Source organism: Neomonachus schauinslandi, chromosome 3 (genome assembly GCF_002201575.2).
Source record: "Neomonachus schauinslandi chromosome 3, ASM220157v2, whole genome shotgun sequence".
Taxonomy (NCBI): Eukaryota; Metazoa; Chordata; class Mammalia; order Carnivora; family Phocidae; genus Neomonachus; species Neomonachus schauinslandi.
Genome location: NC_058405.1, coordinates 77,830,088 through 77,845,623, shown reverse-complemented (window position 1 = coordinate 77,845,623; position 15,536 = coordinate 77,830,088). Strand labels below are relative to the sequence as shown.

At 43.8% G+C, this 15,536-nt stretch overlaps 2 long non-coding RNA genes across 2 annotated transcripts in view; both read left to right on the top strand.

Annotated features, from left to right (window-relative positions):
* The first annotated feature begins 3,322 nt into the window (after nucleotides 1-3,322).
* Nucleotides 3,323-8,338, top strand: LOC110570245. Its single transcript, XR_002479710.2, has 4 exons — nucleotides 3,323-3,338; nucleotides 5,544-5,619; nucleotides 6,335-6,465; nucleotides 8,134-8,338. It is a non-coding gene; the product is annotated as an uncharacterized LOC110570245 (long non-coding RNA).
* A 5,058-nt stretch (nucleotides 8,339-13,396) lies between these two features.
* LOC110570246 overlaps nucleotides 13,397-15,536 on the top strand; it is a 3,397-nt gene continuing 1,257 nt past the window's right edge. The window contains exons 1-2 of the long non-coding RNA XR_002479711.1: nucleotides 13,397-13,413; nucleotides 13,856-13,953. This is a non-coding gene — a long non-coding RNA (uncharacterized LOC110570246). The remainder of the gene's footprint in view (nucleotides 13,414-13,855; nucleotides 13,954-15,536) is intronic.

Sequence of the window (15,536 nt, the reverse complement as noted above, 5' to 3'; positions counted from 1 at the left end):
ACTACTTCTCCAAATGAGAAATGCTCTCTGCCTGCAGAAGTCAGTTGTAACCATTTGCATAGTCATGTTCATGGGCATAGAGCCACTTCAGCCCCTTGGGTCTGTCCATACACTGATGTGGAACAGCAGAAAGTCTCAGTTCTATACTCTGCTGCCTTCTCCATGTGAAAACCTGAATTTTGGTCTATTTGTGTGCAATCTCCTGGCTCTCTGACCTTTCCCCTGTGCTTTGGCCTGCTAGAATTGACCTCTGGGGAGAGTGGACCCCTGACTTTTGCTCTGATCACCAACACTTGGCCTCAGAGAATTTTATGCTGGTTTATGTGACCCTGTCTGCTCCCATCACTGAATTTTTGGAAATATGTCAACATTAATTTCTTAAGCCATGATTTACTTTTCCTTTGGCATTGGGGTAACCATTTTACTCTGTTGATAACACATAGCACTGTGCAGGGACTGCAAGCCTATCTCCTCTGCATTCTCCAAGAATCGCTGCCATGAATAGTGATCCTGTCAGCATGGATGCAAACATGCCCATGGCAGGTGGGTCTCCTGGAGCATCACTTGACTTGTCTTCACAACGTGCAGTCTCTCCCACACCATGACAACCCTTGGCCCTGTGCGCATGTGTTCTACCAGACCGGCAGAGAATGGATGGTCCTTCAGGTCAATGTAGTGTTCTTTGAGAAAGTCTTCAGACGTCTGCATGAATTTCAAACCAACATGTGGGATCGCTTCTGCTGAAAATGCTTGATGATCTTTCCCATGAGGCCCCACCGGGCTTCATCGGGTTTGATGGAGATGAAGATGCCCTCTGCGCTAGCCATGGTCTGCTCCAGCTGTGGTGGCTCCAACTCCGGCTGCTGCCCCCCCCACCAACAGAAATGTGCTTGGGCCCCACAAGGTTTCCAGCACCTGCCGGCTAGCATCACTGGTCATCTCTGCTCACGGCTCCGAAAGGACAAGCTGTGACATTGCCACCAACAGGGGGACGTTGTATAGTTAATACATGTTTGTCCTATCATTTCTGCCAAGAAAATAAGCATGAGTAATCAGTGATACGGTTGTAAGCCGATCTTAGGATTTCTGTAAGAGCTGTTTTCCAGCCCCACTTAAAAAGTGTTTTCTAATAACCAATTATGTTTTTCTATATTTCTAATGATTATCTGATAGCTGTCAACAATGTCAAAGCAACATTCTTGTTCTCAGGGACCATTTTTTGATTGTTGTGTACAATCATACAATATGTACTGTTTTGATTATAGGAGATAGGTAGGAGGTAATGGAATGATAAAGGGGGAAAATGTTGGGTTAACTTTCATGCTTATTAGGACAAAGACCATCATTATTGTCATCATCATCTTTAATAACTTACATTGATCATTTCTCTATTATAGAAATTTGGCCCAATCTAAGATGGAATAAATGATTTTGAATGCCGCTGTTGCCAAAAAGTTTACAATAAACAAAACTCCCAAGTCTACCCTGGTTCATTTTAAATTTTCAAGCCACCCGAACATTACCACCAGTTTCATTTTGGATAATGCCAAACCAAACAAAATTGTTTTTATTTTTTATTGTCAGTGTTTTTACATGTTGGCTTTACGTCAGACCTGTGGTATCTTCTTCCCTGATGTCTGCCTCATAGTGCATCAGAATCTGTTTACAGTCCATGGGGTTATTATCAGCAGGGTACTGGGGTCCCTGCTTCATTAGGCTTATACTCCCTTTGGACAGCTTTTTCTTCTGAAAACTTGACCCTGACATCACCTTTGCCCAGAGGTGTAGCTGCTGATGTTGCCTGCATTTGTGGAACTATGTGAATGCGAGGACAGTAGTTCAGGTCTAGCCCAGGGGGTAAAAGACAAAATGCTTGTCGATCAGCATGGCACCAACCATTTGATAGAAATGCAGGTCGAAGTGCTGGGGTAAGTCTCTGGAGGCCCTTAATGCGGACTTGGACTTCCCAGAGGAGCAGCTCTGTGGGAAGGGGGCCTGGGAAACCCTCTGGTTTTGGTATGGAAGGGTGTCGGTACTCCAGCCTGAGTACCAGTACTCCTGGTACAGCCTTCCTACCACCTCCTGGCTGCGTGGATCGGCCTGGATCAAGCCCGTTGCAATCGCGGCTTTGTTTCTGGCATCAATACAGGAAAGGACATTTTTCATGCCTAAGTATGCTAAATGCTAAACACCACTGCAGGGAGGTACGTTAAGCCAATTCTGATTCCGGGATTAGTTTTTAGGTTTTCTCCCAAATGACATAGACTGATATTGCTGTTATTTTTCTGAGCTGTGTCCAGGCTCAAGTGGGAGGGATGGACAACCAAAGAAAACATTAAAATCTTTGACCTGCCCTTCAACGATGGTCTCACTGATGTGGTATTGATTCTGGGTTAACAAAAAAAATCCATTTCCTTCTACTTCTTTCAAGTCTCAGTTATCTCATTATTGAAATGAAGTCATGGTGGATCTCACCAGAATATTTTTGGGTGAACTGCAAATTTCTTTTACCAAAATGGCTCTTTCAGTTTGAAGGAGACTTACTGAAAATGGAGGCAATTCTTCTGAGGGGGTCCTATGTATGACTCGGTACTTAGACCCGGGACTGGCCTGGTCGTAGGATCACACATCCTTCCCAGAGTCAGGCCACCAGTGTAGCCCGAGCATGGATTGAGGACAGCCCTGCTGGTTCTGCTAACTTTCTCTCATCAGCTTTGTTTCGGTTACAGGCTGAGCAGGGCTCTCCCACAGCAGCAGCTGAGACTTTCTGGCCTGCCGTATATCTCCTGGCTGCTTGGCTTGGGAAGTGGCCACTATCGTTTCTTCATTTACCGACAACACCGGCCCTAATCTTGTGCAGCAGGACAGGGGAAGGAGATCCTCAAGCGTAGCCAGAGAGGGCATTCATCATAGCACCCAAATCTGACCTCCAAGGCAAGAGAGGAAACATTTGAATTTGATGTGAGACATGTTTAGAGAATAGATACGCCTTTTGTTTCCTAACACAGATTTTTACTAGTGTTGCTTAATAGTGTCATCTTAAACTTCCCATGTTGCAGAACTGTCAAGGGTATCAAAACTAGAGAGAATAGACTAATATTCTCAGCTCCTGCTGTCAATGAACTAGGGGCCAATCTTGTTTTGCATAATCTTCAACCAAGACAAATACTCAAAACACTGATATTTTCAAAAGAGCTGATTCTATTTAGTGATGATTTGGTGGAGTGACTCTATCACAATGAGAATCCAGAAAGGTGTCTCTGCCTTTGAGTGAAGCTGTCACGCGAGGGACGCAGAGAACATGTGTATCAGAGGGCCACAGAAAGAACGAATTATGGGTAAGTCAAGATTTTAATTTTCATATGACAAGGACTTCCAAACAATGTCGTTGTGTTGAGTAAGAACTTGAGGGAAAAATGAGATGGAAGAACACAGCTGACTCTGGAAAAATAAAATGTTATCCAAATTAAAAAAAAAAGGGAGAGAGAGAGAGGGAGAGAGAGAGAGAAAACATACACAATAGTACAAACGAAAAGAGGATGGGCTTACAAAGGCATCCATAGCCCCAGACGCATGGACGTGTTGGAGTGTAATTCCTAACAGCCAACTAGAAGACAGCAGGTAAAGATAAATTCTCTGGGAACAATGAATTTAAGTCCCACGGGCTAAAATCTGTAAACACTGAATGTTTTTGTCTCCTGGAGGCTGGCCGTAACCATAAACTCCAGGGATAAATGTTTCCCTAAGCCTATTGCTCTCTTTTCTATGTAACATCCCATTGGGTATTCAGTTTGAATATTCTATTTCTGATTTTGTTGTTGCGGGGTTGTTTTTCAATTTAGTTTGCATGATGTTGATATTTCCAGAAAAAATTATTTTGTTAATGTAGAGTATGTTGCATTCTCATGAGCACTTTTTCTCTATCTTCAGGATATGTCTTGTTTTCCCCTGTGACAGCATATCCATAATTAAAGGGAATGCTAAAATCTCACTAATAATGCTTTCATTCATTCAATAAATAGTCACTTCATGTCTACCCCGTGTAAGATGCTGGTGCTGGCAGAGAGGTCTATAAGCCTCTTTGTCATCTGAGGGGGTTGCAGGCTGCTCTGTGGCAGGGGTCTGCAGGTCAAGGCATGTGGGATCAGCGAGCCCTCCCGATGGTGTTGGTGCTCAGAGAAAGGAATGTCTCCCTTGGCTGTAGTCGGCGGTGTTCAGGGCTCCGAAAACACATACACACTGAGCATCTGGCAGAGATGCAGTGGACGGTAGGAATCCACCTTTGCAGGAGCACTACTGAATCCAAATTCCAGCTCTGTGCTTATTGGTCATGTAGACCTTGAACACATTATCTTCTCTTTGCTTTACTTTCCTTGTCTGGGATGCTCACTGGCATACCTACCTCTGAGGGTGCTTGTGAGTGAAAGCCTGATGAGGCCTGAGTAAGTGGTCACCAGTGTCATTGCTCTGTTGTGGCACAGTGGGACCAGTAGGCTTGCGGCCAGGGGGAGGACTCCGAACAAGCCAGGAGACGCCCGGAGTCTCTGTAGGAGTAGGGGAGGGCAGGCTACCAGGGAGCAGGGAGGTCAGGAGTGCTGCTCTCGGGGCGATGGCCACGCTACGTCCTGAAGAGTGTGGAAAACACGATCCAGACAGAGGGAGGACACTGAGCCTTGCAACCAATGAAAATGGATTGGCTCACAGAGTGGAGCGCAGGGTCCTGAAGCACCAAAGGAGGCAGGCAGGGAGCAGTGCTGTCCTGAGGGGACCTGGCATTTCCCCTTCAGGGAACGAAGAAACCTTGGCTGGCTGCATTTGAATCCCGGACTTGTAGACCTTGCAAGTCATCTGTTCTTTCTCTCACAGATGGAAAAGGTTGGAGAGGTGGAGTGCCAAACCCAAGGCCACACAGCTGGTTAGGAGAGAGGCCAGCACTTGAACCTGGTTTTCTGCCTTCTAACTTCCACCTTCTTCCTTAGACCATGGCTTTGTTTAGGTAATGAAATAATGCGGACCTACGAAGCACCTACCCCCTGCAACGTACCTAGCTGTTCCCTTTTGGACAAAGAAGGAAAGAATCCAGGCTGAGGGAGAAATTCTTCAGCGCTGTCATTGCACATAGTGACTAAGGCTGTTACTTTATATCCAACCTTCTTGTAAGGTCAGGGAATGACAACACATTATTCACTCTTTGATGTCTGCTAAGCAAATATAAAGTTTGTATCTTGGCGGGCACCCAATTTTCAGTTTGAGAACTTTCCAGTTGCAGTTTTTGGAGTTGTGGATGAGGTTAAGAGATAGACAGATGTGATAAGAAAGGGATATATCAGACATATGTAGAACGAACCAGTTTTTAATTGCATCGAAAAATGCTTTTGCTCTAATGTGTTTTGGTTAATGCCTTCCACTGCATTTGTAAAGAGGATGTAAACATAAGCCCCGATAATGGAGCAGTCTTTAAAATAGGTGTCTATTCTTGGCTTGAAGAACTTCAGAAGCATGCTTCTTTATTAAAAAAAGACTGCATGCTTTATGCTTTGAAGAAAACGACTGCAGATTTACTGAACTCATGACAATCAGAAGCCAGGCATTTGCACAGAGTCAAGACTGATTGGGAAGGTAAGTGACTTACACTAAGGTGGAAAAGAAATGTCTCTTTTTGTAACACTATTTTCTATTTATTTCTAGCAGATCATTTGAGTTGCATTGTATCAAAAGCTTCATCTGCTTGTTGTTTTGTTAGTTTGTATCCTTTTCTTTTCTTTTTTTCTTTTCTTTTCTTTCTTCACAATGGAATTTTGAATTGATCTAAACCTGAGAATTTACTAAACATGAAGCTAAGGAGAAATTTTGCCTGGCACTACAATCTTTTAAGGGGGCAAGGAGACGGGAAGTGAGGAGAAAGGGCTTCTTTTCTTAGGTTTCTTAGGCCATGACTCAGCTGAGAGAATGAGTGAATTACTCAATTTCACTTTGCTATAGTTTTCCCATTTATGAAAGAGTTTTAGTAATACCTGGGACTGTTGCCTGTGAAATAATTTTATCCCCTCAGGAAAAAAAAAATGAGCTATCCAAATATGATATATGATTAGGTAATACATAGCTTTTGATTTATACTAATATGCCCAGTTTAGCAATATATTTTTGGCCAGCTTTCTGAAAGAAATAATTTGATTTTCATAATTACTTGGGCTTACCAGCCCATGATGACAACAATGGCTACGTGACTCAATAGAACACAAATTCTTCTCTAGGCTCTTACAGTTCTAGGCAACTAAATATGTAGATGATTCTGTTCAGCTTCATTTTTTTTTTTTCGGTCTTGTCTCATCAGATACGCATTCCAAGAAATTACCTTAAGATTTGTTTCACCATTAAAGCGACATTCCCAGCTGTGCTCCAATCAACTGGATAAAAGCAGAGAACCCATCAGAAGTTGTTCCTGGTTGACTATCACCTTTCAAAGTATGTGTATGTGGGAAAAAGCCCCCATCCCTCTCCGACTATTGTTAAAAATAAGTAATGATGTATTATAAGATGCTTTTCATGCCAGAGGGTTCCAAAACGTTTTGCAACTACACATATAAACAGGAATTACTTCACCAGCCACTGAAATGTGGCCACCTCTTGGACAAAATGTGGCAGCTTTTAATAATGCATAGCAACATTCCAAAACAGTCGAGGCCTGGAAGTGAGGCGCAAACTTGCATCCAACTAAAATCACCTGGGAAATTTCCTGGGCTGAGTTGTGCTGTGTTGGGAAGGATCTCTTGTAACCACAAGAGGCCAGGACATTAGTCTTATGTCTCCCTAGGAAATTCAGCCCCATTCTGTTTAGTGCTGGCTCATGGTCACCTGCTAAATCATCCAGATCCCAGACCGCAAAGTGATGGACGTTCTTCTGAAGTGTGGCCAGTTTTCCACACTGGCTGATGGAGGAGGTTGGACAGTGTGGAGAGGTGGCCTTGGATGAGGATCCTGGTGACCCGGCCCCTGCAACAGTATTTGGAACTATTGATGGCCCAGGCTGATAGAAGAGAAAGCTTGGTCCAGTTCTTCCTGGTCACTATAAAATATGTTCTCTGACTTCAGAGACATTTACCACAAACTTACAACTTTGAGTCTACCCCATGCTTCATATTGAGCTACCCAAATGTGCCACAGTATGTCAAAGAAGACCCAGAAGAGTCTCTTTGTTAGACCACTGTTTCATTAGCAAAAATGGCTTCTCCTAGGCAGAAGAAGAACTCCACTTATATAAGTAGATGAATCTTGTCTAGATTGATTTAATTTAGGGAAACCCACACTTATGACCACTTGTATTCCCTCATGCCTTCTGGTTGCCCAGGTTAGTGTAATTACTTTTATGGCTAAAAGAGGGGAATGGATCCAGCATAGCAAAACCCTTGAGAGCCAGTGAGGGTAGTCTCACAGAGAATCCTAGCTGTACACACGGTCATGAAGAAGAAAGAACGATCTCAAATGGATAACCTAATGATTAGCTTATTAGTTGATACTTTGGAAAGATCAGTAAGGTTGAGAAACTTTAGCTAGACGAGTAAAAGAGGGGGCAATCGAGTGTGGCAGAGACTTGTTTCATTCTCGGGGGCTTGATGGTACCAAGCTGGTCTCTTGACTCATCTGGAACTGAGAGCCTGTGTAGGACTCTCTTAGAAGATGGAGGGTGGTGGAGGAGGGTCCAAGGCTGTCTGACACAGGTCAGATAAAACAGCATGTTTTCCACACTCCAGTTATTCCTGTAAGAACAAAAAAAGGGAATCACAAACACTGAAGGCAATCTCAAAGGTGGAAGAGAGAAGTCTGGGGTTGGGCTGGAGGGTGGAGTGTTTAGTAAAATCAGGAGGAACCGGTGGTGGTGGGATGACCTTTAGAGAAGGATTGTCTAACCAAACTCTTGGCTCACAGCTCTTACTGGTGAATCTGTCCCTTTTCTTGCCCTGAATCACTCCCTGGGACCAGCAGTCTTGTCTTCTCAAAATGCAGGAGTCAGGGCTGTTGTTCCAATTCACCATATCCTGGTGACACTTCTGATTCTCCATGGAAAATTCCACTTTCCTAACTAGGTCCAAATTAAATATTGACTTTAATAATTTTAAATCATTTTTCCCATAGAGAAATGTGCTTTCCTAAGGACATTTTGAGGAAATGCTTGAGCAATCACAAAGATGCCACTCCTACTACGTGAAGCTTCAGGGACATGAGCAAAAGACATACGCCTGTAGCAACCTTCCCTGGGTGGATGGACAAAGTCCTGGGCCCCAGAGACACCATCCCTGACCAACACTGAGGAAAGTGCTGGGCCTTTATGGGTGTGTCAAATTGTGCCTGTTTGTTAAAGTGATCCTCTTTCCCTCACCTGCAACATCAGATCCTTCTCTGAGTTCTGATGCTTTGTATCATCCTCCTCAGCCCTGCTTGGGAAGCACAGCATTTCTCCCCAGGACATCAATAGAGACTTCTGGTTTCTTCCTTATCTAATCCACAACCCATCCAGTTTCTATAGTGCCAGTGAGTTATTTCTACAGATGCAGTATGGTGATCCAGTTCCAGAAGGGCTCCCCGCCGACCACAGGGTGGATACCAGAAGCCAGTGTCTGCCATTTGAGAAGCATTGCAATCTGGACCTAGGTCCTGATCCTCAACCCCCGCCCCAACACCATGTGCCCAAGCCACGCAAGACTCGTGATTTCCTGAACTTGCAACATTTTCCTTCTATGCTTCCAAGCCTTCACACGATCACTGCTCTGACTGATGTCTTGGCTGCAATTTCATGAGGCACCCTGAGCCAGAGCCACCTGGCTAAGCTGCTTCCGGATTCCTGGCCCACAGCACTGGGATAAATGAATGTCATGATTTTTAAGCTGCTACTTGAGAGAAATTTGTTATAGGACAATGGATTCCCCTCTCTGGCCTGCTATTGTTATAGATCAGTAGAAGGACACAAGCAACCTACCACTGTGTTGCTCAGAGTAGGCAAGACTGTGAGCCCAACAGCCATGACAGAACGGCCCTCACCACACTTGACACCGTGAGCTTTGTGTCAGCATCCTTCAAACCGATGTCTACGTGTGTTCAACAAATGGGTACTTAGAGGTGTTGTTGTGCTTTCATCAAGTTTAGGAACGGACAGCGTGCAAATGAGAAGAGACAAGACCTGCAACAAACGTGAGTCATGAGGTGGAGAAAGCAGAAGCAGCTGAGGGCCTTGCTGAGTGAAATACATCCGTAGCGTCTGAGCTGGCCTTTCTGCTTCTCTCTGTCAGGAAGGGACAGCAGCGTGGAGAGGAGAATGGATATTTTGAGAAGAGGCTGGCTATTTTGCAAGTCTTCACAAAAAACAGAATGTGTTCCTGTTCATGTGGTTTGTGTGGTAGCCATCGACCAAGAGGTCAGGGCCCCGTGGGGGCCATGGCTTGGGTTTCCTGCCAGTCGCTTTGCTATTGCTCCACATCAGTTGTAACCGTCTGTGAATCCATTTCAGGAGGAACGATGGAAGAAGGCAGCAAAGTCCCCTGGTATATAGCCTCTTCTCTGTGACCAGCAAGCCCACAGCCTTGCATGGCAATGTGGCCCCAGGTGCACTGTGTCCCCCGTCTCCTTTTTCTGCTCCCTTTCTCCTGCCACCATGACCAGGGTCCCCCAGGTCTGAGCAGTTATTGGGGACCTGCTCAGTATGTTCTTGGTGTTCACACCTTTCCTGAACTATGAAGACTTGTGTACAGGAGGGATACTTTACACATCCTCCCTTACACCTTATTCAACGTGGTTTCTCACCTGGGAGCATTACTACTGTAAGCCTGTCCTCTGTGGACAGAAAAGATTCTCGGGCGCCTGGGTGGCTCAATCAGGTAAGCATCTGCCTTCGGCTCAGGTCATAATCTCAGGGTCCTGGGATCGAACCCAGCATTGGGCTCCCTGCTCAGCGGGAAGCCTGCTTCTCCCTCTCCTCCCTACTTGTGCTCTCTCTTCCTGTCTCTGTCTCTGTCTCTCTCAGATAAATGAATAAAATCTTAAAAAAAAAAAAAGAAAAGATGGTCTACAGTGTGTAAGGAAATCTGGATTTTATTCTGAAGATGATGGATGATGGCGTAACAGGGATATTGCTCTGGTATGTTACTGGGGTGGGGTATAGAGGGGGTTGAGACTGGAATTTGGGGGGCCAATCAGCAAGTGGGATAAAGTTATCCCAAGGAGACTAATCTAAAGCATTGGCTAGGGTACCTGGGAGCTGCCTACTCTTCCCTTGCAATGTGACTGAAGTTGATGTGATTCGGACATTCCTCTGTGACTGACTGGGTGATTGTGAACTGCAGGCCACAGAGCAGGTGCTGCACGGGGAATGGGGTGGGAAAGGTGAGCAGGCCCTGGGTCTGCCCTCAGGGGCTCACAGGGCCTGGCTGTGAGCTCTTCCTGCCAATGTGGGCAAAGAAAGCTGGCTTGAATTATGCATTTCACGCAGGCTTAATAAGATAGTAGACACATGAGGTAAAAGCAGGACAATTACTTAAAACTGAGGCAAGACATTTCTTTGTATTCTGTAGGTATTAACATTTAGTGACCCAGATGGCATCTTTTAAGACCTTCTCTCTTTATATTACATTTACTTAGAATATTTATATTATATTTATATTTGTAATATACTAAGCCTAGTTGAGGCAAAAATAATAATAATAATAAAAAAGTCGCAATAGTATTATTTTCTGCTCAACCAACCCACCTTGATGGTCTCTTCCAGAAATCATTTTTTCCACACTCAGCACAGGAACAGTAAGCACTTAGGCAGTATTTTTAGTATTCAGGTTAGTTTATACTTACTAGTTACTAAAAACAACAACAACAACAACAACAACAACAACAAAACCCCAGGAAACTTAGGTATTTTATTCTCCAGCAATCATTCATTTTACAAAAAAAAATAAAAAAAATTTTTTTGTTTTGTTTCTTGGACAGGAACACTCGATCTCTTTTTGTGTGAGTTTTATAGGGTTTCCCTTTCTCAGCTTTGTCGTGCCTGCATATATCATGTTTCTGGGGTGTGTTGGCCGCGAAGGGGGGCTGAGGGAGCTGCAGGCTTGGCTGGCATGGGTGACAGTGTATCTGTGGCAAGGAGGAACTCTGTCTTGACCTGGGCTGAGGTGGAGACCTGCATGTGCTGGCTCGGCACCCTGGGCCCGCTCCAGGCCTGGCTGGCTCCAGTGAGCTGTGTCCCTGGGGAGGCAGGAGCTGGGCTGGGCTCTCAGCCATGACTCAGCACCTCTCACAAACCCACCCCCACCGGCCACAAACCAGGCTTGGTAATGGGTTGACTGACTGACTAAATAAAAAACAAGAAAAACTTTCTCTTTCTCTGTTCCTTTCATAGGAGAGGCATGTGGAGGTGTGTGTGCTAAAAACTGTTGTTTTTATAATGGTAGGTGTGACCATAATGATGATGGTAGATTCTCAGTACTGATAGTTCGGCAAGTGAGAGAATCAAATCGCCTCGTTTATCCCAGGGGTTTTTATCAAAGCTCTGGTCTGTAGTTCCTGCCTACCCGAGGACACAGCTGCTCCTGGGTGAGCAGTAAAGGAGCCCTGGAATCTGACTTCCAACCACTTTCCCAAAGCCAGCTCCCGTTAACTTTCTATAAGAGCCCTCCTCATCCATTCTGCTTCCCTTTCCACCTCCACAGCTTGTGGCCACTTCACTCCCCAGCCTCAGAATGCTCTTTCCCTTCTCTCCTCATTGTTTGGAATCCTTCTACCACCTCATGGACTCGGAGGGAGGGTTATCACAGTGAATTAGCATGAGACTTGGCCTATAGTGTAAGACTGGGCTCTCACTGGGCCCAGCAGTTATGGTAGTTGGGGAAAAGGCCCAGTCAGCAGGCAGGAAGTCACACAGAATAATGAGCTGCTCAAATAAAAAGTGCATTCTCACTCCTCTGCACTTAGAATCATTTCTGTTGTTCTAGATTAGTCAGGTCTAAAGATGACTGACAAAACTAAAGTCATTCTTTAGATGAAATGTACTTTGTGGATTCCCGTGTTTTCTTTCTTTTTTTTTTTAAAGTAATTTTTATTTTTTGAAAATTGCCCAGGCTTCAGAAATATTTTTCTTCATTGCATTTCTGTTAGGTTTGAGTTGGTTTATGTCTTCACTCACTGTAAATACCCTGATTCTTTCAGGTTCTGAGGACGTGAGAGCCAGACTCTAATCACCTTACCCAGAGCACAGTCTAAATGTGGGTTCTTGGAATTTTGTCTTTTTGGAGCTTAAAGCTGAAGACCTCCAATGAAAGGAAACATATAATAATTTTAAATACTGTCTCTCAATGTGTTTTTATAAATTTAGATCCCTTATGTAAGTTGTAAATTCTTTTGATAGGTAGCTACACATATTCTTAACATTCAGGTCATGATCCTAAATGTCACAGAGGCTTGTTGAGGCAGCTTTTCTTCATTTTATGGGTGGGTGGCAGAGTATTTGGAGGTAAGAAACGTGGTGAATTCGAAGAAGTTGCAGGTGATGAAACTTTTCTTAAATTTGAGTAGGGACTGAGTGAGCCAGGTCTAACAAAGCCAGACTTGTTCTACAAAAAAAAAAAAAAAAAAAAAAAGTCTGTAGAAATGACAGAGAAACCAGCAGGTAAATTCTGGAAAGATAGGGGAAGATGCCCCGGGTACTAATATTTCTTTTCTTTTTCTTCTTCTTTTTTTTCTTTCCTTGGTTAAGTGAAGGGAGGGGAAGCGAAGACCACAATGACTTGCTTCCTGTAGAAACACGGCTCATCCATCCACCTGACATCATGAGAGGAAATCTCCCTGCCTATTTTTGGGGTGGTAATTCAACCCCGAGTGTAAGAACTGAAACCCTCATCCACTTTCTGAGGTCACCAAGGACTAGATTTCAAGTTTGGCTGTTTTCAAGTAGTTGTTTGTCTTTCTAACAACAACCCCCATAAATCAGTCGTAGCACTGGGGTGTCCTCGGGCATCAGAACTAAGTGTGAGCTTTCCCATCATTGAGAATTAATCAAAATCACCCAGGAGGATCAGATGGCAAGGTGATGAAATCACAGTCGAAGCGGGGGCAAACAGAAAATCTGAGGCTGGGTAAGGTCCCTGGTTCCCCTTTGTGAAGGTCCTCTCTCCACAGAAGCTGGGGGTTTGTTTTCACTTCCTATTTTTCTAGTAGGTCGTCATTCTGTGCATGTGAGTGTTGACCTTCCCCAGTGTCATCACCAAACCACCTCTGCATCAGGACACCGGGGACAGCTTAGGCTTTAGAAGAAGGATGCCGACTGTGATTTGTTTGTCTGTTAGGTTAAGAGTCATCTTACTTTCATGAGATGGTGACAGTGGATGGAAAGTGAAAAACTTATTTCAAAACTGGAGCTGTGTTTTCTTACAGGTGAGAGAGGGTATGTTCAGGATGTTTAAAAGGGATTTATTTTCCTCAAGTGAATGAATTGCTATTTTTGGCTGATTCTTTTGGGGTCATGGAGATAAACTCAAGTTGCCCCTTCTTTATCTGAATAGAGCTACCAGTGTGTCCATATGAGAGATGAGCCATGGTCACCAATCTGTTCTCACTTTACGTTCATTTATTTTGTGGTATTCCTTTCCTATTTCTGTCAGTGAAAAAAATGTTTCGGTGAAGAAATGTATAAGAATGTGTTGTTATGACTAATTTTCTTTTATTTCTGGTTCTACATCACGGAGAGATACGGTGTTTTTAGTCTATGTTAAACTTTTTCCCTGAGGTTTTTGTACTCAGGCATTTACTCGTTTGGAAAATGTTAGTGTACAGTACAGGGATTTGGAATCAAATCTGTTTCTCTCGTTATTCACAGGGCAGGTTGGTGAGCCTTTCTGATGCTCAGTTTCCTTCATCGATGAAGTGGGAAGAAGAATATCGCCGGGGCAAGATCGTTACGGGTTTAAAGACAGTGTGCGTATAGCCCTTGGCCCAGTACCTGATGGATTGTGGGCATTCGGTGAGAGGAGCTGTTAGATTAATGCTCTGATGCTCATAGTCAGAGCACTGGGCACACTAGACTCCAAACCCTTGCCTTTGTTACCGCAGTAGTAATGCTACTGGCGGCAGGCATACCTTTTCCTTTGTCCTCCACCATCACTCATTTGCCTATTTTTATCCAGGAACAAAAGGGAGACACTGAGCTCTCCCTGCTTTTAAAGTGTAAACTGAGAGTCCTGTGATTTTTAACATAGTTGAGGTGTTTTGTAAATGGAATACTTAAAATAAAGATTCCTGATGATTTGGATCATGGAAATTCAATAATTCGTGACTGCCTACAAGACAGTGTGCTGTAATATCCTTATTCAAATAGATTTAAAAGCTACTCCCTCTTTGACAGAGGTGAATCATTTGCGATGGCAATTATTATTGCTTCCAAAGAAATGACTGCATTGTTGCTGAAAATAATCAGGCTACATTTCTCAGTAAGTTGGTAAACAATGAAGGTCACCAGAAAATGTTAACAATGATGAGCTTTCAACACCCACATCATTTTAGTGTCTGACATTTTCTTTCTGGGGACTCCACTGGCAATCTTTGTATTGGTGACATTTAACTTCTGTACCTCGTAGAGTAAGCTTTCCCAACTAGGTTTTTCATATCAAGCCCAGTACATATTGATCACATAAAAGAAATCAGAACACCAGTTCCCTTGTTCTCATTTTGATGGCATAATAGTAAAAATGGCTGAGATTGTGGGTTATAGGCAAGGGTGAGCAATTAAATTAGTGCACTCTTGAGAACTGGGTCTTGTCTCTGATTGGGTCTTCTCAGATGGGAGGCATTTGTTCAGAATAGGAGACATTTGGCCTCCATCTAATCCTGGGAAATGGACGAGGATTTGAGTGGGAATAGGACATAATGGGGAGCAGAAGCAGATGCCCAGCAGGCTTGGAAGCCTCCAGAAAGGTAGGGGTGGGAGTGGGAACAAGGACTATAAATCAGCTAATTCTGAAAAGGGACAGGGAGTTCCTGCAAAGACTCCAGTGTGCCATTACAGAGAGAATCACCAACTAATTATAAGGCAGTACACTTACGTTAGAAATTGGACACAGTTGAGCTTTTTGTGACAGAAAAGGGCTGCTGGCAGGGGTAGGGGTGATAGGGCAGGAACTACATCCCCCCCTTACCATTTCCTACACGGCCCCCTCCAGTGTGATGCGGGAGGCTTTGGAGCACACAGTTTATCATGGGAACGGTTCAGGGACGAAATGGTACCGAAAGTGGCCCAATTTCCAGTTGAACAAAGAATGCCATATTAAAGCCTTTTATAAAGAATTCTTTCTAAATCCTTTGAAATCTATTCTGGGGCTTCTAGTTTTCAAGAGTCAATATATTAAGAGTCTCTCTATTTCTCTAGTTTCAATAAATTATTTAATATCAAAATTCTAATAAATTTATGTATATTTTTAAAGATTGGAGGATCTATCATCTATCTATCTATCTATCATCTATCTATCTATCTATCTATCTATCTATCTATCTATCTATCTATC